This window comes from Oncorhynchus masou, chromosome 9, assembly GCF_036934945.1.
Source record: "Oncorhynchus masou masou isolate Uvic2021 chromosome 9, UVic_Omas_1.1, whole genome shotgun sequence".
Taxonomy (NCBI): Eukaryota; Metazoa; Chordata; class Actinopteri; order Salmoniformes; family Salmonidae; genus Oncorhynchus; species Oncorhynchus masou.
In genome coordinates, this window is record NC_088220.1 from 37,501,954 (window position 1) to 37,523,775 (window position 21,822).

Sequence of the window (21,822 nt, forward strand, 5' to 3'; positions counted from 1 at the left end):
TAAATGCAAGCGAGGATGCTGGCAAGTTACATGCACTAGTTAATTAACCCCTGTAGGATTGGAAGGGAGCAGAGGCTCTGATTGCAATAGGCCTACTGGGCACAATCATGGCCCAAACTGAACACTGTATACGGCATAAAAGTGTTGTAGTAAACACAATCTCTTCGCTCCACCCACCCGAGGGACCTTTTACTCAAACCACAGTGCACTAATGATGGTGTCTCGACAGAAAGGAAAAAGGAGGGGAAGAAATGGCTAAGAAATAGAAAAGGTGTATGGGGGGGTGAATCACAGGCACACAATTTAAACCACTTTGGCTCTGGGTCTAACTCCTCCACGATGTTTACAGCCATGTGTTGTCTCCCACAGGGTGCAGAGTAGTCAATTCAGGGGAAGAGATTATTCAGTGTCGGGTATCTACATACTAATCCTAACATGAGGACGGTAGGGATGAGCAAGCATATAATGACTCATCAGTTTGATATGTGCATGTATGAACATAATAGAGGCTGCAGCTTTGTAATACTGGATATAGAAAGGCATAGCTTGGGTAGAATTAGATAATTTGCATAATGACAAAGATGTTTACATGTACAGTAGCACAAAACCATATGAGACACGAAGCAATGGATGCATATGTACAGTTCACTATGTACAGTAGTACATAAAGTTGTACTCTTCTTAAAACCTCTACAAGATCTGTGGGTCTCCCGCGGGACGGTTGAGCTAATGTAGGCTAATGTGATTAGCACGAGGTTGTAAGTAACAAGAACATTTCTCAGGACACAGACATACCTAATAATGGCAGAAAGCATAAATTCTTTTTAATCAAACTGCACTGTCCAATTTACAGTAGCTATTACAGTGAAAGAAAACCATGCTATTGTTTGAGGAGAGTGCATGGTTGAAAAATGTATTAATGTATGAAAAATGTATTAATAAACCAATTAGGTACATTTGGGCAGTCTTGACACACATTTTTTTATAGAAATGAAATAGTTCATTGGATCAGTCTAAAACTTTACACATGCACTGCTGCCATCTAGTGGCCAACATCTAAACTGCGCCTGGGCTGGCATAATACATTTTGGCATTTTTCTTGCATTTTAAAGCTGATGGTACAAAAACACGTTTTTTCTTTGTATTATCTTTTACCAGATCTAATGTGTTATATTCTCCTACATTAATTTAACATTTCCACAAACTTCAAAGTGTTTCCTTTCAAATGTATCAAGAATATGCATATCATTGCTTTTAAAAAAGGGGCAGATCTTTTTGAGCACTCCCTGCATATGCTGTATAATACATTTAGCAGAACATGAATAGGCCCCCAGATTCTAACTCTGACTCTTACTTTTCGTTCTTCATTTTAGAATTACCTCACTGGTGCAAGATGAAGGTTGCTGTCCTATCATCGAAGAGAAACATCCCATCGTTAGTCAAGGACATCTTTGGAATCACCATAAGCTTTAGTCCTCCAAATTAAGTAATGCAGAGCAGGTAAATAAATAATTAAAACTGAATGGAAATGATGCAAGGCTCTAAGATTATGAATGGGAGGCTTTTAGATGGAGCCAGAACAGTTGAATTATTCAGTCGTTGTGAACTTTTTTTGGGGGGGGGGGGCAGCAGACTGGATGGTGACTTTGGGATGAACCAATCTGGAAAGCCATTGATTTTACAGGAGGTTCAAGGTTCACCAACAGGGCACTAGTTTCACCAACCGCAGGAGACACAAAACCTCTCTCTTCTGCAATGCTTATAGGAACATACCATTTCCTTTGTGTCATGAATAATGTACAGCAAAGGCCTACATACCCAGATAGAGGCGCACACGCACGCACGCACACGCACGCACGCACGCACGCACGCACGCACACACACACACACACACACACACACTCCATTACCTCTATTATTAAGAAGGTTACTTTCGGATCATATAAAAGTACAAATGGGCAACCAATTATGATGTCATTGTGTCCGAGCGCTGTGAAATGCCATCAGCTGTATACCAGGGAAGAATGTGCAGTGCTCTTTGATCCATAAATGAAGTTATGGAAACACTGACATACACTGAACAAAAAGATAAAGGCAACATGTAAAGTGTTGGTCCCATGTTTCATGAGCTGAAATAAAAGATCCCAGAAATGTTCCATATGCACAAAAAGCTTATTTCGCTCAAATTTTGTGAACAAATTTGTATACATCCCTGATAGTGAGCATTTCTCCTTTGCCAAAATAATCAATCCACCTGACAGGTCTGGCATATCAAGAAGCTGATTAAACAGCACGATCATTACACAGGTGCACCTTGTGCTGGGGACAGTAAAAGTCCACTCTAAAATCTGCAGTTTTGTTACACAACACAATGCCATAGACGTCTCAAGTTGAGGGGCGTGCACTTGGCATGCTGACTGCAGGAATGTCCACCAGAGCTGTTGCCAGAGAATTTAATGTTAATTTCTCAACTATAAGCTGCCTCCAATGTCGTTTTAGAGAATCTGGCAGTTCATCCAACCAGCCTCACAACCTGCGGATCACGTGTATGGCGTCGTGTGAGTGAGTGGTTTTTATGATTTCAAAGTTGTGAACAGAGTGCCCCATGGTGGTGGTGGCATTATGGTATGGGCGGGCATAAGCTAAGGACAATGAACGCAATTGCATTTATCGATGGCAGTTTGAATGCACAGAGATTCCGTGACGAGATCCTAAGGCCCATTGTTGTGTCATTCATCCGCCACTATCACCTCATGTTTTAGCATGATATTGAATGTCCCCATGTCTCAAGGGTCTGTACACAATTCCTGGAAACTGAAAATGTCCCAGTTCTTCCATGACCTGCATATTCACCAGACAATGTTATTCATTGACTACAGCTCAGTGCTCAACACAATAGTGCCCTCAAAGCTCATCACTAAGCTCAGGACCCTGGGACTAAAAAACCTTCATCTGCAACTAGATCCTGGACTTCCTGACAGGCCATACCAAGGTGATAAGGGTAGGTAACAAAACATCCGACACGCTGATCCCCAACATGGGGGTCCCTCAGGGGTGCATGCTCAGTCCCGTCCTGTGCTCGCTGTTCACTCATGACTGCACGGCCAGGCACAACTCCAACACCATCATTAAGTTTGCCGATGACACTACAGTGGTAGGCCTGATCACCAACAACAACAAGACTATAGGGAGGAGGTCAGAGACCTGACCATGTGGTACAAGGACAACAACCTTTCCCTCTACTTGATCAAGACAAAGGAGATGATTGTGGACTACAGGAAAAAGAGGACTGAGCACGTCCCCATCCGCATTGACTGGGCTGTAGTGGAGCATGTTGAGAGCTTCAAGCTCCTTGGCGTCCACATCACCAACAAACTAACATGGTCCAAGCACACAAAGACAGTCGTGAAGATGGTACAACAAAACCTATTCCCCCTCAGGATACTGAAAAGATTTTGCATGGGTCTTCATATCCTCAAAAGGTTCTACAGCTGCACCATCGAGAGCATCTTGACGGGTTGCATCACTGCCTGGTATGGCAACTGCTCGGCCTCCGACAGCAAGGCACTACAGATGGTAGTACATCACTGGCAAAAAGCTTCCTGCCATCCAGGACCTCTATACCAGAGGGTGTCAGTGGAAGGCCCTAAAAATTGTCAAAGACTCCAGCCACCCGAGTCATAGACTGTTCTCTCTGCTACCGCATGACAAGCTGTACCGGAGCGTAAAGTCTAGGTCAACGAGGCTTCTAAATAGCTTCTACCCCCAAGCCATAAGACTTCTGAACATCTAATCAAATTTATACCCAGACCATTTGCATTGCCCCCCCCCCTTCTGCTACTCTCTGTTATTATTCTGCATAGTCACTTAAATAACTTCATACATGTACATATTACCTCAATTACCTCGACTAACCAGTGAGGTTGCACATTGACCCTTTATCAGTACCCCCTTTATAGCCTTGTTATTGTTATTTTACCGCTGCTCTTTAATTATTTGTTAGAAAGCCATTGAAGAGGAGTGGGACAATATTTCACAGGCCACAATCAACAGCCTGATCAACTCTCCGTGATAGAGATGTGTCGCTCTGCATGAGGCAAATTGTGTTCACGCCCGGTACCTACTCGTTTTCAGATCCAATCCCCTACCTTTTTTTTAAAGTTATCCGTGACAAACAGATGCATATCTGTATTCCCAGTCATGTGAAATCCATAGATTAGGTCCTAATTGATTTATGAGCTGTCACTCAGTAAAAGTTTTGAAATTGTTGCATGTTTTTGGTTCAGTATATGTACCCACCCACCCACGACTGATCTGAGTATTTCATGGAGAAAAGAAACAAGAATATCCCTTCAAAATCAAAAAGCCTCCCTGCCATAGCTAGAGCTCAAAGCATGTTAGTTTCATACTTGCTTTAAACAGAGAATAAAAATGATGTACTATATGTCCAGTATATGAACGACAATATTAATGAACTGACCTACACTTTCCAATCATCAATGGACGACTATTCAAATTTTTTTTTTGGGGGGGGGGGACTGCACTTATAACTACTGTTATAAGATAGTAAGTCAGTTGATGATCAGTGTTCATTGTTCGAGTTAACACGGTAAAATGATTGTATGTGATCATGGTGGTATTATTCTACGTAGTCATGCGTGACATACCACAAAGATACCAATTGCCTACATTTGTACCAGTCTTTGGTGGAAATACAAAGGATAAGCAATATGGATCAAGCCAATTGGAACAAACATCGGTTGGGTATAAAAGACTAACTGAAAAAACTAAAAGACATCAACAAAAACATGCTATGTGCAGGTACAACAGAAACATACTGTGGCATTTATATGATTAGTAGTCTTTGGAATTTGCAGCTTTGTCCTCAGCTTTAGGATATTTCCCTTGTCCTACAGATCTCCCATGTACAATTAAATGCTGTTCCTCGCCTGCCTGACTTCCCGCCTGCCCTGCTCTGCTCTCAGGTGCCACATCACTTCTGCTTTCCTGTTTGACAGGATGCTATGTGGTCCCTGACCGGGATGGAGGATGGATGGCCATCGCCCGCCTTGTGAACTCCGCTGGTTAAATTAGCCCAGATTTAATTAACTCTCCCCAGCCTAGCTTCTCGGCCTGACAGCCACAGCACGGAGCTCCATCATGGGCCCCCAATCAACTGCTGGATGGGCAGCCTGACCGTTGGAGCATCAGGCTGAAGGATAACAAACACATTGGGTGGTGGGGACACCACTGGAGTGCGAGACACTTGGAGACCTCCAGGATAAGAGAGGTAGGGGCGTAAAGATGCACCCATCTCCCACCCTCTTGTCATTCCTAGCCTCGCATCCTGTTTTATTCCCAATGTTTAATTATGTCCCACAGTTAAAACCAACGTTTGCTAGCTAGCTAGCTGCACTTTCAGTGGGACTTGCATAGAGGGAGCAAATGAAAGGGAGAGAGTGAGAGAGATCCATATTTGCCTCACATAAAGTAAGACTAAGGCACTGTACTGACATATCGTTATTCACCTTTCCATTACAAGCCTCCCCTCGTGGGTTAAAGCAGGTTGCGAGATATATAATATATGTATACTACGTTATGTAGCTGCAGATTAGCGTAGTGGTCTGATGCACTATTTCATAATGTGTGAGTGGCATCTCCATTTAAAAGAGTAGCTCAGGTAGACGGCTACAGCACAGTCCACATTCTGCCTTTACTCCGGTAATCCATAAGGACTACTCGGCTACGTTGTCACCCAAGCTTGACAAATGCACTGGACCTGCAAAATGCTTGTACTAGCACAAACATATTGGCACGATGTATCTTTCTCCCGGGAAAATGTATAGAAATATGAATGCATCTCGACCACATCAATTTTGTCCGGTATCCAAAGTGACAATAAAACACAGGGGCAGAAAATAAATGGAGAAATGGAAGAGGATGGAAGTCTCAAGCGGAATCATTTCATGTTCAATATGCTGTGTGCATTATTGTAGCAATGCTAGGTTTAAACACATGGAAGAAGCATTACATTTCCCAAGTTCCCAGTGCCTTTAGGCTTTGTATGGACAACAAATGTTGTGTGGGTGGATACAGGCATGATTTGGATTTTCTCCAATGCTGACACAGTTTGCAATCCAGAATGGAGCTTGACATGGTATCATTCCCTCCGAGTTTCATCTCAAGCTACCTATCACATTACCAGGCACAAACTGATGTGTAATCTAACTAAAATGACCCTTTGAATCAAGCTAGGCCTTTTCAAGTATCCTTCGTAGCTAAAGTATGTCTACTCGTGCTCTGCTGTGGGTGTAGTCTGCAAGACATATTTAATAAATTAACATTGTCCCCTGTGACATGATGTTTCCTCTTAATTCAAGAAAGTTAAACTGCTTTACTCCAAAGAAACGCTTGCAAACACAACAGAATATATAATGTATACAAATTACAAAATGAATTGACTTATGAAACCTAGGCTGTCTTAATGTCACCATCAAGGTTCAGAATATAGAGGGATGTGCAGCCAAGAAGCTGGTATCCCTGCCCAGCACATTAGCCCAGAGGCCTAACCTCCTTTAGGAGCCATTTATTCACAGTCAGGGGTAAAGCACAAAGTGGTCAGAGTTCACCCACACTTCCATATTGCCCAGACCGGGCGACTCTGGAAAGAGTGATATATGGGGAGCTGGAGAATGGAGGGACGTTTGTTTCTGCCTTCCTGTCACTCTGTGGCGCAGTAATAAGTCTCATGTGCTGCGTTTCCATAGCAAGCTGAGTGCATTCTGGGACTCTCTTGTCAGGAAGCAGCTGGATCAGAGGCATTTTCTGAGCATTTGCCCTCCCTTCTTTCCCCGCCCTGTGGTACCTGTGGTACCCTGTCATTTTGGCAGCCCTGTCTGTGTCCATCACTGTTCCCTTCCCTGTGCGCTTTCGTCAGGCTCACGCATCATGCCCACATGTGCTACAGGTCATTGTCAATGTATAGCGAACCAAACAGAAACAAATTAGTTTCTAATTCATCAAACAGTGATACCAAAAGGAAATATCTGAAGTATCTGTATCTGAAATATCTGAAGAGGCGCACAAGCAGATATTCAGACAAATGTAACTACTAACTACTACTTATCAAACGTGACCTTCCTCCTTTACTAGGCGCCACACATATCTTTGTGCTGACAAACTCTAAATATCTGTCACAAATGCACTGTCAAATGCATTATAGTTGTACAACCTGAGTGTGTATGCGACCCTAAAGGAAGTGTCACACAATTCAACATTTGTTGAGGTCAGGCCTCAGGTGAAGTTAGAACTTCCTTTTAAGTTACGTTTTCTGGTGAAAATGTGTAAATGTTGTTCCAACAGTGAAGGTTCACTGCTTCCCCAAAAAGGAAGACCCAGTCGTGATCTCCCCAACAATGCATCTCTACCAAATGAACTCAAAGCATTTTATGCACGCTTCAACGCCAACAACACAGTGCCGTGCCTTGAGGGACCCACTGACCCAGAGGACTGATTGATCTCGCTCTCCGAGACCAACGTGAGTCAGGTCTTTAGTAATCAGGTCAACACTCACAAAGCCGAGGGGCCGGAAGGTATTCCAGGGCGCGTTCTCAGATCATGCGCAGAACAGCTGTTAGACATATCACGATCAGTATGTAATCCCCACGTCTTAAACTAACCACCATCATTCCTGTTCCCAGGAACTCTAAGGCTTCATGTCACAATGACTACCGCCCTGTAGCACTAACATATATAATCATGAAGTGCTTTGAAAGGCTGGTTATGGCACACATCAACTCCATCATCTCAGACACCCTAGATGACCCACTCCAATTTGCATACCGCCCTGACAGATCCATAGACGACACAATCACAATTGCACTCCACACTGCCCTCACCCACCGAGGTAAGAGGAATACCTATGTGAGACTGCTGTTCATTGACTACAGCTCAGCATTTAACACCATTGTCCCCTCCAAGCTTAGGACCCTGGGACTGAACACCTCCTTCTGCAACTGGATCCTGGACTTCCTGATGGCTGATCCCAGGTAGTGAAGATAGGCAACATCACCTCCGCCACGCTGACCCTCATCACAGGGCTGGGGCTGCAGTGGAGTGTGTCGAGAGCTTCCACTTCCTCGGTGGCAAAACCCTGGACTTAAAATGGTCCACACACACATGCACGGTCGTGAAAGAGGTGCGAAAGCACCTCTTCCCCCTCTGAATTTTGAAAAGGTTTGGCATGGGCCCTTAAATCCTCAACAACTTCTACAGCTCCACCATTGAGAGCATCTAGACTGGCTGCATCACTGCTTGGTATGGCAACAGCACCGCCCTCCATCGCATGGCGCTACAGAGGGTGGTGCAGACAGCCCAGTACATCACTGAGGCCAAACTCCCTGCTATCCAGGACCTCTGTATCAGGCGGGGAAGGAAGGCCTAGAAAATCGTTAAAGACTCCAGCCACTCCAGTCACTGTTCTCTCTGCTTCCGCACAGCAAACGGTACCGGTGCATGTCTGACACCAACAGGCTCCTAAACAGCTTCTATCCCCAAGCCATGCTGAATAGCTAACAAAATGGCTACACAGTATGAATTGACCCTTGTATGTTATTTTTTATTATGTCTCTATACACACTCACAGGACTCTACACACTCATGCACACTGACACTCTAACACACACACTTAATTTGTTCACACATAACATTAACCCACATTTATACTGACTTTACACACACACACACACCATATATGCTGCTGCTACTTTGTTTATCATATATCCTGATTTTTCCCTCAATCTCGTCTTGAGAGTGCCGTGTTCGGAAATCTTAAAAGCCCCTATGACTTTGTCTTTAAAACTTTCAGCACTTTAACGTTGACATAAAACTTTTATATCACCTCTCAGTCAAAGCCCCGGGGCGAGTAGTCAATTTAACAAACATACCAGTATAATAAAGACCTCAGTATCATTCAACCAACGATTGATGCTGTAGCCACTGTTACTTCAGAGTAAATGGATGTATTCAATCAACACTCCGCTCCATTCCGATTCAGTTCAATGGAAGAGTCCTGGTATGTGCGGCAAGTATATGCTTGTCTAGATCCAGCTCCGGTGAAGAAGCAACCACCAGCAGACAATCACAGAGGAGCTTAACGTGTCCATTAGGCCTGTCAGTTAGCAGTCCGTTGATTAATTGCACACTACACGGTGGCAAATTAAGGCAGTCCTCAAGCCCACCCCCAAAAATAATTAAGTAAGAGTTGAGATTGCTAGTGAGAGGCGATTTGATGGGAGCAATGCTTCTCCCCACCCTGATACCAATCAATCTGTGTCTTAGCGTGAAAAATAAGGAATAGTGTAATAACGTGTTCGACCTACAGTGTGGTAATGTGTGTGCACCTGTGTGTGAGTGTGTGTGTGTGTCCATCTGGCATGTGTGTGAGAGAGAGAATGTGTGTTGAGTTGGAACAGAGTAGGGAGAGGGAGGATAAGCCCCTGAAATCAGTCAAGGGGCACTGTAGGCTATTTCAAGTGACTCATAACGCAAGTGGCAATTCACAGGAGCAGGGCATCCATCATGATCACATGATTGCCTCCCAATCCTACGCCAGTGTGATATCATCCCCCTCTCCTCACGTTTTCTTGGCATTAAAGTGGCAGCATCACTTTTTAATTTCATAAGGACGATAAAAAAGAGAGAGAACACCTACAAACGGAATCAGCAGTGGAAGCAGCAAAGGTTCACCTGGGACCATACCTTCTGAGACAATCTTTTTATAAATTCTTAGTAAACTGTATATACTGTTAGTAAACTGTATATACAGTGCATTGTAAAAATGTTCAGACCCCTTGACTTTTTCCACATTGTGTTACGTTATAGCCTTATCGTAAAATGTGTTAAATACAAATAAAATCCTCGTTCATCTACACATAATACCCCATAATGACAAAGTGAAAACAGGTAAAAAAAATAAATAAAAAAAATACCTTACTTACAGTATATTATTATTCAGAACCCTTTGTTATGCGACTCGAAATTGAGCTCAAAACAATTTCCATTGAGATGTTATACAAAACATATTTGGAGTCCACCGGTGTTAAATTAAATTAATTAGATGTGATTTGGAAAGGAACATACCTGTCTATATATAAGGTCCCACAGCTGACAGTGCATGTCAGAGCAAAAAACAAGCCATAAGGTCAAAGGAATTGTCCGTAGAGGCACAGAACTGGAGAAGGGGACCAAAAAAATGATGCAGCATTGAAGGTCCCCAAGAACACAGTGGCCTCCATCGTTCCTAAATGGAAAAAGTTTGGAACCATCAAGACTCCCCCTAGAGCTGGCCGCCCGGCCAAACTGAGCAATTGGGGGAGAAGAGCCTTCATCCAACCTGACAGAGCTTGAGAGGATCTGCAGAGAAGAATGTGAAAAACTCCCCAAATACAGGTGTGCCAAGCTTGTAGTGTAGTGTATGCCCAAGAAGACACAAGGTTATAATTGCTGCCAAATGTGCTTCAGCAGAGTACTGAGTAAAGGGTTTGGATGCTTATGTAAGTAAGGTATTTAAGTTTTTTATTTTTAACAAATTTGTAAAAAAAAATAAAAATGTTTTTACTGTTGTTTTGCTTTGTCATTATGGGGAATTGTGTGTGTATATTTATGAGGGGGAAAAAAAAACATTTAATTAATTTTTTTTTATAAATCTATAACGTAACATAATGTGGAAAATGTAAAGGGGTCTGAATACTTTCCGAATTCACTGTGGTACTGTGGAAGAGAAGGAAAAAGTCAGAGAAATGGTCCTATAGTAAAGAGTTTGTTCGAGGAAATTATGACGTTGGACCTCTTTTACAGTGTATGCTCTCTAATGTCTGCTCTCTGCTACACAACCCTCTCAGGTCAAGCAAGCTTCCATCCAGGCCAGATCAAAACACTGAACACAAGTTACTCAAAATCAAATGGGTGTACCCACCTAAGTCCGTGGTCTTTTGAAGTACTAGTCGAGATATAAAGAGCAAAACACCCCCTACTGGTTGACACAACTTATTAAAATACAAACAAAAGAGAGAGATACAGCGAAAACATAGAGCTAGGAGCTCGGGGCCCAGAGATAGATGGTGTAATGATGACAGAGCTGGTGTCTAACACCTGCTGCAAACTGTCAAGTCTTATCTTCAACACTGCTCATCCATTAGCTGAGCTTTCTGAGCTGTATTTTGTTCCCTTTCACCCCTGTTTGGCAGAGTCACGAGTGATGCTGGTTAGTAAAGGTGGCCAATGGAAAGTATGTGTGGGAGAATCAGACTGGGGATCATAACCCGTTTGGTTTTTCAAGAGGAACACATCTTTGTTTACTTAACGAAGAGAAAAAATACTGCATATTGCATATCTGGTCAGAATGCTTGACTTTACAGTGTACCTAGACATGCACAAGAGGAAAACCCTTTCATACGACAAGTCTGAAAACAGACTTCCCGTTGAGGCTGAAATGACTAATCATGTTTTTCTCTGGGTGAAATATTATATTAGCAGTGTGTCTGCATTCAGTAATGGATTCTTTGCACCACAGTCAATAACGGTCACATTGTGTCAACTCATGTCCCAGGGTGCATCTCTCCAAAAAAAGATCAAAAGACTAATATGACGTATCCCTGGGTAGTGTCTGTACATTGTTGTCCGTTATCCAGTTTGTACATAAAACTCCTGTGTAATACAACTCGGCATGAAATTGGTGATATCGATGTCGCAAAAGTAGCCCTGCACCATGCACAGCTTTGGAGGAGCAGAACCATGCGTTCGATGATTGTTATGCAGTGTGACAAGACAAATGTGGAGGATATGCCACAAGGGAGCAGTATAATGAAGGAACCACTGAAAGATAACATGGTGCTGTAGCATACTGTAGCATGCCCGCAATGTGGCTATGCATCTGTGTGTTTTCACTGGACACCGCCATTGTAATGCAGTGTGCCTTCTTGTTGGTTCGTTGTTACAATCACCGGAGTAACCTCTCCTAAAAACAGAAGGAGCCAGACAAGAGCATGTACATTTCATTCTTAAGTGTATTAAAGTCCACCACTCACAAACCCAATGTGCATCAGCACTACAAATGTAGAGAGGGAGGAAAAAACAACAACAACATATATTCATAAGCCTTGTGACACTAAAGTGAGATTGGAATGAAGAATAAAAGATACACCGTGCCTCAGCAATTGGCCCATGGCGAAATTCCTTCATGTGCGGTGTCCGAGCCTATACTTCTCCCCATCTCATCACCTAGACAATTTTGTCTCGGTTAGAGCTGGTCCATCTTCTCCCAGGCTACTCCTTATTTCACCGTTTCAATTTCCTCCCCCTGGAAGTGGTGAGTTGCTACTAGAGTACCTCAGACTTCCTCTCTCAGCAGAGAAAAACCACAGGCTTCTGTCTCAAGCCTCAATATTCTGCTTCCTGTGTTCATTTGCTTTGTGTGTGGGAAGGAAATACTGCATCCGCCAACCCACATTGAATCACTTTGGCATTTAACCGTTCCACTGTCGGATTATTATTCCTGGGTTGGCTGATGCCGATACTACATGATCAATAGTAAAGGCTCTCGGAACATTAAGATGTTTTTTTTTTTCAGTCTGTCTCTACCCCTTTACTGTTGTTGCTCTCTCTCTCTCTTCAGCGAATGTATGTTTGTTCTCTTTTCATTGGTCTCTCTTTCACCGTCCATCTTTCTCTCTACTGCACTGCTCATCCACATCTTAGTGTCTTTCCTCCCCCTCTCTTCTGTCTACGCCTCTCACTCTCTCTCTCTGTATGCTTCTTTGTATATCTCTGTTAGGGGTCCATCTCCTGTCTCACCGGGTCATCCTCGTCTCTCTTCCTACTTACATCCTTCCATCCCAGCCCCCAGGAAGCGTCTTTCCCCCATGAAGCCTGTGCTGATGAAACATTAATGCAGCGTCGAGAGAGAGCCTCCTCCACAGGCCCCCATTTTGATCTGGCCCATCGAAAGCCGACACAGATTGGTCCCCCCCCCCCCCAAAAAAAAGTTCCAGGCTTCACAACACATACAAATAAATATTCCATTGATCTGAATCTCTCAAACATAATTAGGAACTGGACAACTTTGAGTTCTCACTGTTTTCCCGCTGAGCATAATCTGTGTCTCTCTCCATGTCGTGGATGAATTGACTGCCATTCGCGTATAGCATTTAAAACCTTCACAAGGGTCCCCTGGCATTGCTCTGATGTACACAGACACAGACCTGTCCCTCTGTAGTTTTGAGCAGTATACCAACACAGAGCGTGGATGTTAGGGTAGATTGAGGTTAGGGTAGATTGTTGTTAGGGTCGATTGATGTTAGGGTAGATGCCTGGTGCAGTGGAAGGGTAAAGAGGACAAGCTTGAAGAGCTGTCAGGTTCGATTAGGAAAATAATACTGCAGTCGATAACTTTACTGTGCAACCCTTTATGGGTAGTATGGCGGTCTTGCGTCTTGGCAACTGAGTATTGGAGAAAGTAACCCTGGCAGACCTGCTCCCAAAATACTTTCTGAGAGGAGGCCTCGGCTATCACTCCTTCAGTGTCCAGTTGTGATGGAATGGGATGGGACCTGGAGTGTTTACCCTCAGGGGTTTAGCCCGCTGTTCAAGGCAGAAGGATGACTATCAATATAAACCAGATATCCATTTAACAATCATGACACAATGACTATCCGAAGTCCCAAATCAATACCTGGCCCCTGACCCTTAGGCACTTTGGTAGGTCTGAGATGATTGAATAGGCCTGCGTCCATATTATGGCACTGTACAAAAGCCTAGGCGGTTAGGGGCTATGGGTTGATTTGGGACTTCATATAGGCATTGTGTCATGATATCTGGGTTATCATGAAAGCCATCCTTCTGCCTTGCACAGCGCCCTAAACCCCTAAGGGTAAAAACTATCCCGTCACAACTGTAACACACAAGACACTGAAGGAGTGATAGCCGAGGCCTCTTCTCTGAATCTCAGAAAGTCTTTCAAGGAGCAGGTCTGCCATAGAAGGGGGAAGTATCTATGGCCAGAGCGACGCTAGGTAGAGAAACGGGGACATCGCTGTTCCCCTGAGGAGGTGAGATAGGCTCTCAGCGAGAGACTTGCTGCTGCCTCCTCCGCTAGTTCCAGAGTCTCTCCAAGTCTAGAGTCTCTGCACCAACATCTAAAGGATTTGGGCACCTTTGACAGTCAACCACAGTCAACGGGTAGGGCCTGCAGGGCTTACAGGGACTCTGTGAGATTCTGAGCATCAGCTTGGTTTGATCTAGCCTCTAGCAGTATGGGTCAACTTCAAAGATTAGGACTATACAGGGAGACACCATTGCAGGTACACCAGCCGAAACTCTAGGTACGGCAAGTAAATCCTTCTGTACGGCAAGAAAATCCTTCAGCCTAAGTACTACAGGACAAGAAACCAAATTCATCTGGTAGTGTTCTAAGAAACGCCAATGCTTTGGGCGTGGACTGTACTCACTTTTAATCTGGACACTAATAATTGTTCATCTCTGCATTTCTCTCTCTCTTCGTTTATTTTTCTTTATTTTCCGAATCTCATTATTCTTCCTCTCTCTACATGAAACTCAATTGTTTGTTAAATTCCAGGTCCTATTTTTTACCCTTTCTACTTACCCCCAAATCATCATCATCAATTATTTACTAATCTCCTAGACAGATCATTTTAGAGTTGCTCGGGACCTAAACATCAAATATGTCAGACGTCTGTTGAAAATGATGGTTTCCGTGACAACCAACACCCCAAGTTGTTCTATCTAGCTTGCCAATCAGACCCAAGAAAGAAACATGAAGGACATCATGAAGAGACTGAAATGCCAAATGACAACTTCCATGGTGACTAAACAATACTACAATTCAATGCATACGCTCATTAAAGAGGAACATATATTGACCGAAGCTAATGGTGTTACTAATGACACAAAAATAAAAGACTGACATGATGAGAGGATACTTGGATACTTCATACACCAACGATTTGCTCTCTCATAGTACTTTCTTCGTAAAGTTGTATGACTGGAGGCTGAATCCAAGTTATTAAGGCAAGGCGCGGCATATATTACAAAGAAATACTCACCTACATTGTGAACAGGACAGTTCATCATCATAGAAGCAATGGGAAAGAAAGAGAGAAGCAAAAATATCATTAGTAATGAAAGGATGCACATATACACAACTTGAATTTGTGAAATGTTACAGTTCAACCCTTAGACACACAAAACATAACCAAAAGTGAATGAATGTGTTTTAGTTGAATTTGTCCAGAAGTCAACAAGCACCCATTGCCCTATTAGTTAATTAACTTGATTGAAAACTCAATGAAAACACACCATAAGGGATGTCAACAGGCAGAGAACACATGAGATCACAGGTACAAAGTCAAGCAACAGAACATCAGTATGCAATTGTATTGCTCTGGGCAGGTTAACCATTGTAATTACAGAGTGGTGGTTGTTTTAATGCATGTTTTCTTCTCTAGGCCAACATGGTCACATAGATTTGAATTTAATTCTAGAGGACATCAGGAGTTGGCAAGTCAACCCTAAATATTATTCCTCCTTTATAATCAACCGCTAAACGTTGGTACCTCTTGAATGATACTCTTACAACTAAATTGCTTCCCAATTCCCAGAACAAACACTCCAAGGTTTCAGAGCCTGGAAAACAGGCAAGTGTACTCAGTAGAAGAAGTACTCAGTTGTCATACTTGAGTAAAAGTAAAGATACCTTCATAGAAAATGTAAAAGTCAACGTATTTGGTTTTAGATATACGTAAGTATAAAACGTTTGTAATTGCTGAAATATACTTCTGTATCAAAAGTATAAGTATAAATCATTTCAAATGCCTTATATTAAGCAAACCAGAGGGCACCATTGTTGCTTTTGTAATTTACGGATAGCTAGGGGCACACTCCAACATTTTTGTATTTGAATTCATTAGGGATTCCCACTACTTTTCCTGGGGTCTAAACACATTAAGGCACTTACATTGCACATTAGAAAATATAAAACAGTACATCATATAACATTACACCACTACATATCTAAAATACAAAATGTATAATTCTACCATAAAACAATATTACAATGTGCGTGTGCTGGCGTGTGTGTTACTTCACAGTCCTCGCTGTTTCGTAATATGTTTTTATGCGTTTTTTAAATCTGATTCTACCGAAAGGCATCAATTACAAATTAAGCATTTATGTTCGCGAGTCCACCAGATCAGAGGCTGTAATGATGACCAGGGATGTTCTCTTAATAAGTGTGTGAGTTGGACTATTGTCCCCTCCTGCTAAGCGTTCAAAATGTAACAAGTACTTTGGGTGTAAAGGAAAATGTATGGAGTAAAAAGTACATTATTTTCTTTAGGAATGTAGTGAAGTAAAAGTATAAAAGTGTAAATTGTAAAGCAAAGTGCAGATACTGTAACGGCCGTTGTTGGTGGAAGAAGGTGAGGACCAAGGCGCAGCGTGGTATGTGTCCATATTTATTAAAATGAACACGGAAATAACAAAAATACCTAAGAGAAATGACCGAAAACAGTTCTGGATGGTGCAAACACATAACAGAAAACAATCACCCACGAAACACAAAAGAAAACAGGCTCCCTAAATATGGTTCTCAATCAGGGACAACGCTTGACAGCTGCCTCTGATTGAGAACCATACCAGGCCAAACACAAAAATAGCAAATCATAGAAAAACTAACATAGACAACCCACCCAACTCACGCCCTGACCATACTAAAACAAAGACATAACAAAATAACTAAGGTCAGAATGTGACAGATACCCCCAAAACTACTCAAGTTGTACTTTAAAGTAGTTTTACTAAGTACTTTACACCACTTAGTGTACTTGCTATTCCAACTCCAAACCGCTCACATAATAGAGGCCTGCATCTGACTAATAGCATGATTTAGTGTCCCTGATGCTAGTGACCCTAGCAGATCAGCGGCTCTCTCCCCAAAAGCTGTGGCCAGTGGGCGCTCATAAATCATAGATGGATTTATTTGCTACCATTAACAATATAGGAGCTTGAGACCACATTTTACAGCGAGATAGGTTTCGCAGCCCAGCCGGCATCCAAGTGAAAGAGCGTGGAGAGGCGACGGTGAAAAATGACAGCATCACCCTGGATCCGGCCCATATATCATTCAGGGGCCAATTCTTTCAATGGAGTGTGAAAGCAGGGATGGAGACTTAAGGAGACGAGGGATGAAGAGATGCATTTTTTTTGAGGTACTGTGGCTCTCGCAAGGTGGTGAGAAACTAGTAAAGATTGATAGGACCTGGCATAGTCAGGTCATTGTAGAGAGATTTGTTTATACTGTCCCCTAAACCCTTAAGAATACAACTTGGAAGTGTTTCATTATTTGCAGTAGTGACTTTCCTGGTGAATTTCTCAAAGAAATGTAGGTAATTCAGTACTGCAGATGAACATTCATTTCAAGTCATGCAATTAAGATGATAGAAATAATAAATGTATCAATGTAGCCTGCACTCCTGTGGTGTTACTATCATAAATGGTACACACACTGTGTATATTAATAAGAACACAAACTGCTGAGGCAAATTGAGTAGGCATCCGCACAAAACAAAAAAAAATAATAGCAATGGATAAGTGAGGAACCAACAGTCCCTGGGTACCTCCACTTATCATCTGCTGCAACTACTAACCAATCCACCTCAACGCTGTCACGACTTCCAACGATGGTGGTTCCTCTCACTGTTTGGGCGGTGCTCGGAGGTCGGCGTCGCCATCACCGATCCATGTTTCCTTTTCCATTTGTTTTGTCTTTGGTTCATTCACACCCGGTTTTCATTTGCTTTCATTTCTGTTTGTATATTTACCCCTGTTTCCCCGCTTAGGTTTGTGCGGGATTATATTCTTGTTGCTTGTGGAGGCTTTCCTCAGTGTATTTCGCGTGTGTTTATTATAGTAAGGTGCGCTGTGTTTTTGCACCTTACGGGAGGAGTACTGTTAGTTCCCATTGTCTTGGGCGTTGTTCTTGGGTATTGTACTGTACCGTTTTTTTGGACTTGCCCTTATTAAAATATACGCTACACTGACATCTCTGCTCTCCTGAATTTGACTCCTTACCTACCTTCAGTGCGTAAACGCAACAAACGCAACCCAGGGCAGTTTTTTATTTCCACCATTCCCTTGATATTATGATTTTGACAATGCTCTAAATACATGACACTCTTTCAGGCAAACAAACAAATGGTTGGGCTTGTGCTTAATGTGGTTATTTTACATGGTCATGGCTATTATTCGACTCGTGATGCGTTATGCACTAGTCTAGCCCATTAAAGGGAATGATGCAGTATGGTTTCTGATACCATATTGTTTAGTAGAGCAATATATATGATTCATCATAGCACTATGCGTAATGATGATACTGAAATGTACCAATTGTCAGTACGGCTGATTTCCTATATTCCCATAGCTTCAACGTTAATGGCCTTCTCAAAACCACAGACTGACAGGTGGTTATGTGAGTCATAACACAACATCTTACTGTGGAATAGCAGATGAGAGATAATCAGCTTGAGCCTCAACGTAGCTGAGAATGGGCTTCCAGAAAAGGTCTCCCACAGTAAAAGTGAATAGGACAGAGCCTCGGAAAGGCGTATTAATTAAATACTAATATGCCTCCGTTTTGAATCTTACAGCTTCGCCATCCACTAATGTGATCTCAAGGACTTCAGCCCTTCTGTTAGTAAGCCCCATTACTGTTATGTATCATCCCTCACATGACGGAAGGCAGTTTAGAAACCATTATTTCTGGGGATGAAGCCTTCTCCTGCTGCCTCGTCCTTTGATGGAGGACACCCAGGCATTTAGTGAACTGTGTGTGGAGAAATGAGCGAGATGCTTCTTTAAGCAGTGGCTCTTTGATAGGAGAGAGAGAGACGTACTCAATATGCCAGTGAACTCATTGCTGCGTCTTGTCAATTAGACATTGGAGAACAGTCCAATTGGAGTTCTCAAGAGGGGAAAGGGGAGCCAGAGAGTTGATTGTGGGTTTCTTTCCAGTATGGCTGCTTTAAAGCACTAATTAGTAGGGAATGAACTCAAATAAGCACGTTCAGTTTTTTCTTAGCCGTAAATCCGCCTCTGTCGAGGCAGTTCTCTGAGACTTAGAAAACCTCTAAATCTTGGTTGAGAATCTATTTGGAGGGTAATGGAATTTACACTGTCGGCATCCTCCAACACCAAATAGCAGTCTCACAAGACTGTGCACCGCACTGAACCACAAACTGATATCATAAGTCAAAGGCTACTCTTGAAGTTCTGGCAAAGAGAGAGTGAAAAAGTACAAGGGAAGATAATCTCAAAACAGCCCAAGATAAAGCAATTTCCCCTGATCTGAGGCAATCTTTTGAATCTTTCTCATTCGGTGATGACCAAATATCACTACTTTTGCACTCCCATCACTCAAGTGCACCCACTGGTCCCAGAAATTGATTGTTGGCAGATGAGGCTGGAATGGTTGAGGTACAGTGTCCAACAGTACAGATCGTCTGTAACAAAACTGTTTCTCTCTGAAGTCTGAGTGGCCTGATGAAAGGTGGATAGAAATAAGTCTGGCCACAATGTAAGAACTCCCTCCATCAAAAGTGACAAATGAAGAACATTACGTTGCTACTAGTTCATATACTGTGTCATAATATTATTGATTTGATCTATATCATTGTATTGATTGGTCTCATCGTGAACACTCTTTTCGGTACAGCAACACCAGGTTTAAAAGCAACGGATTGTTTTGAAATTGTTAACTACACGAACCACTGTGTGAGTAACAGCTACAGAAGTCTTGTTTGTGTCAGGTAGAATATAATTAGTTCAGCAGATTATACTTTCTCCTACCTCTTTCATAGGGCTTTCACAGATCTTTCACATTGCAGAATCAGAACGTTGCCAGTTAAGATTTTTTTAGAGGTCAAGATCAATGGAGCTCAATGATTAAAAGTTATTGTTGTAATATGGCTCTGGTATGCCTTCATCATGTACCTTTTAATGGACTAATTCCAGCAAAGTGTTATATGAAAGGGGTATAAAGATCCAGATTATAGCAGACAATCTAAAATGTTGAATAGGGAGCAATGTAATGAGACATGCTGTAGCTTGAGAGATAGATGTCCTTGATCATTTGAGAGTGAAGAAAGGAGATTCCAATCTTGTCTTTAATTTTCAAATATAAATGTCCAGAATTTAAAGATTTATAGTATGTAGCTGGAAATGGAAAGAATCTCTTGCGAGCTATCAACCCTTTTGTTGCAACGTTGCGTTTGTTTGCCAAGGAGTCCCTTAGAGCCCCGGCTTTGTTTAGCTTATTTTTTTATGTTTACTTTTTCCACACAAATATACCTGCAAGCCCTCTTTTTCGCTATGATTACTTCCCCAGAGGTGGGGATGAGGGCTCCAATTGAGGCAATTTTTTTAGCTTGTCCTGATTTTAGAAGTGTAATGAAAACTCTCCTGAGGTATCTATACAGGCACACACACACACAAACACACACACACACACACACACATATACTTTCTCTCACAGAAAATCCCTCTTCTTCTCTGAGTCCTGGATACATGTTGTGTCTTTAGATGTCTGACAGTGTATTCATAATTAGACTCACAGATTTAAAGGCCCTCTAATTGTTTTCTCCCTCTTTCTCTCTTGCTCAGTGCGTAACTCACAGGCAATGATTAAGGCTGAGTTTTAGTGCTTACACAGCAGAGGTTGATGATGACTATGATGATAATGACAGTCTGGCTGATATCATCCTGCCCAGAGTTGAATGCATAAAATGTCATTACCGTTTTGGCTGGCGGATGTTGACCGCTTCTGTCTGTGTGGTCCGCTGTTCTAGTGTTGGTAATAAAGTGCATTCTGCATGATTTTTAATCATTTGATCACCCCTGTGCATCTATGGATACATAAACTGAACAAAAAAATATAAAAACAATATGCAACAATTTCAAAGATTTTACTGAGTTACAATTCATATACGGAAATCAGTCAATTGAAATAAATTCCTTAGGCCCTAATTTAAGGATTTCACAACTGGGAATACAGATATGCATATGTTGGTCACAGATACCTTAAAAGAAAAGGTACGGGCGTGGATCAGAAAATCAGTCAGTGTCTGGTATTACCTTAATTTCCCATATGCAGCGCATAGAGTTGATCAGCCTGTTGATTGTGGCCATCGGAATGTTGTCCCACACCTTTTCAATAGCTGTGCTAAATTGCTGGATGTTGGCGGGAACTGGAACACGCTGTCATACACGTTGATCCAGAGCATCCTAAACATGAGTATGTAGGCCATGGAAGAACTGGGACATTTTCAGCTGTTTACAGATCCTTGCTAAATGGGGTCATGCATAATCATGCTGAAGCATGAGGAGATGGAGGCGGATGAACGGCACGACAATGGACCTCAGGATCTCGTCACAGTATCTCTGTGCATTTAAATTGCCATTGATAAAGTGCAATTGTACTCGTTGTCCTAGTTGATGCATAGCCAGACTATAACCCCACAGCCATCATAGGGTACTGTGGTCACAATGTTGATATCAGCAAACAGCATACACAGTGCAGAAATTCTTTGGTTGTGCAAACCCAGAGCTTCGTCAGCTGTCTGGGTGGCTGGTCTCAGACAATCCCGCAGCTGAAGAAGCCGGATGTGGAGGTTCTGGGCTGGCGTGGTTACAAGTGGTCATGCTCCCTCGAGACTTGAGACATCTGTAGCATTTTGTAGTGTGACTAAACTGCAT

The 21,822-nt window shown here is 42.5% G+C and overlaps 1 protein-coding gene across 2 annotated transcripts in view; it reads right to left on the bottom strand.

Moving 5' to 3' along the window:
* LOC135545973 (leucine-rich repeat and immunoglobulin-like domain-containing nogo receptor-interacting protein 2) overlaps positions 1-21,822 on the bottom strand; it is a 410,569-nt gene that overhangs the window by 70,342 nt on the left and 318,405 nt on the right. Inside the window, exon 1 of one of the 2 annotated variants that reach the window (XM_064973994.1) lies at positions 15,120-15,207. The exons of the other annotated variant lie outside the window; for it this stretch is intronic. The gene's annotated coding sequence lies outside the window, so the exon portion shown is untranslated. Of the gene's footprint in view, positions 1-15,119; positions 15,208-21,822 lie in introns of those variants that run through there. 2 annotated transcript variants of the gene reach the window in all.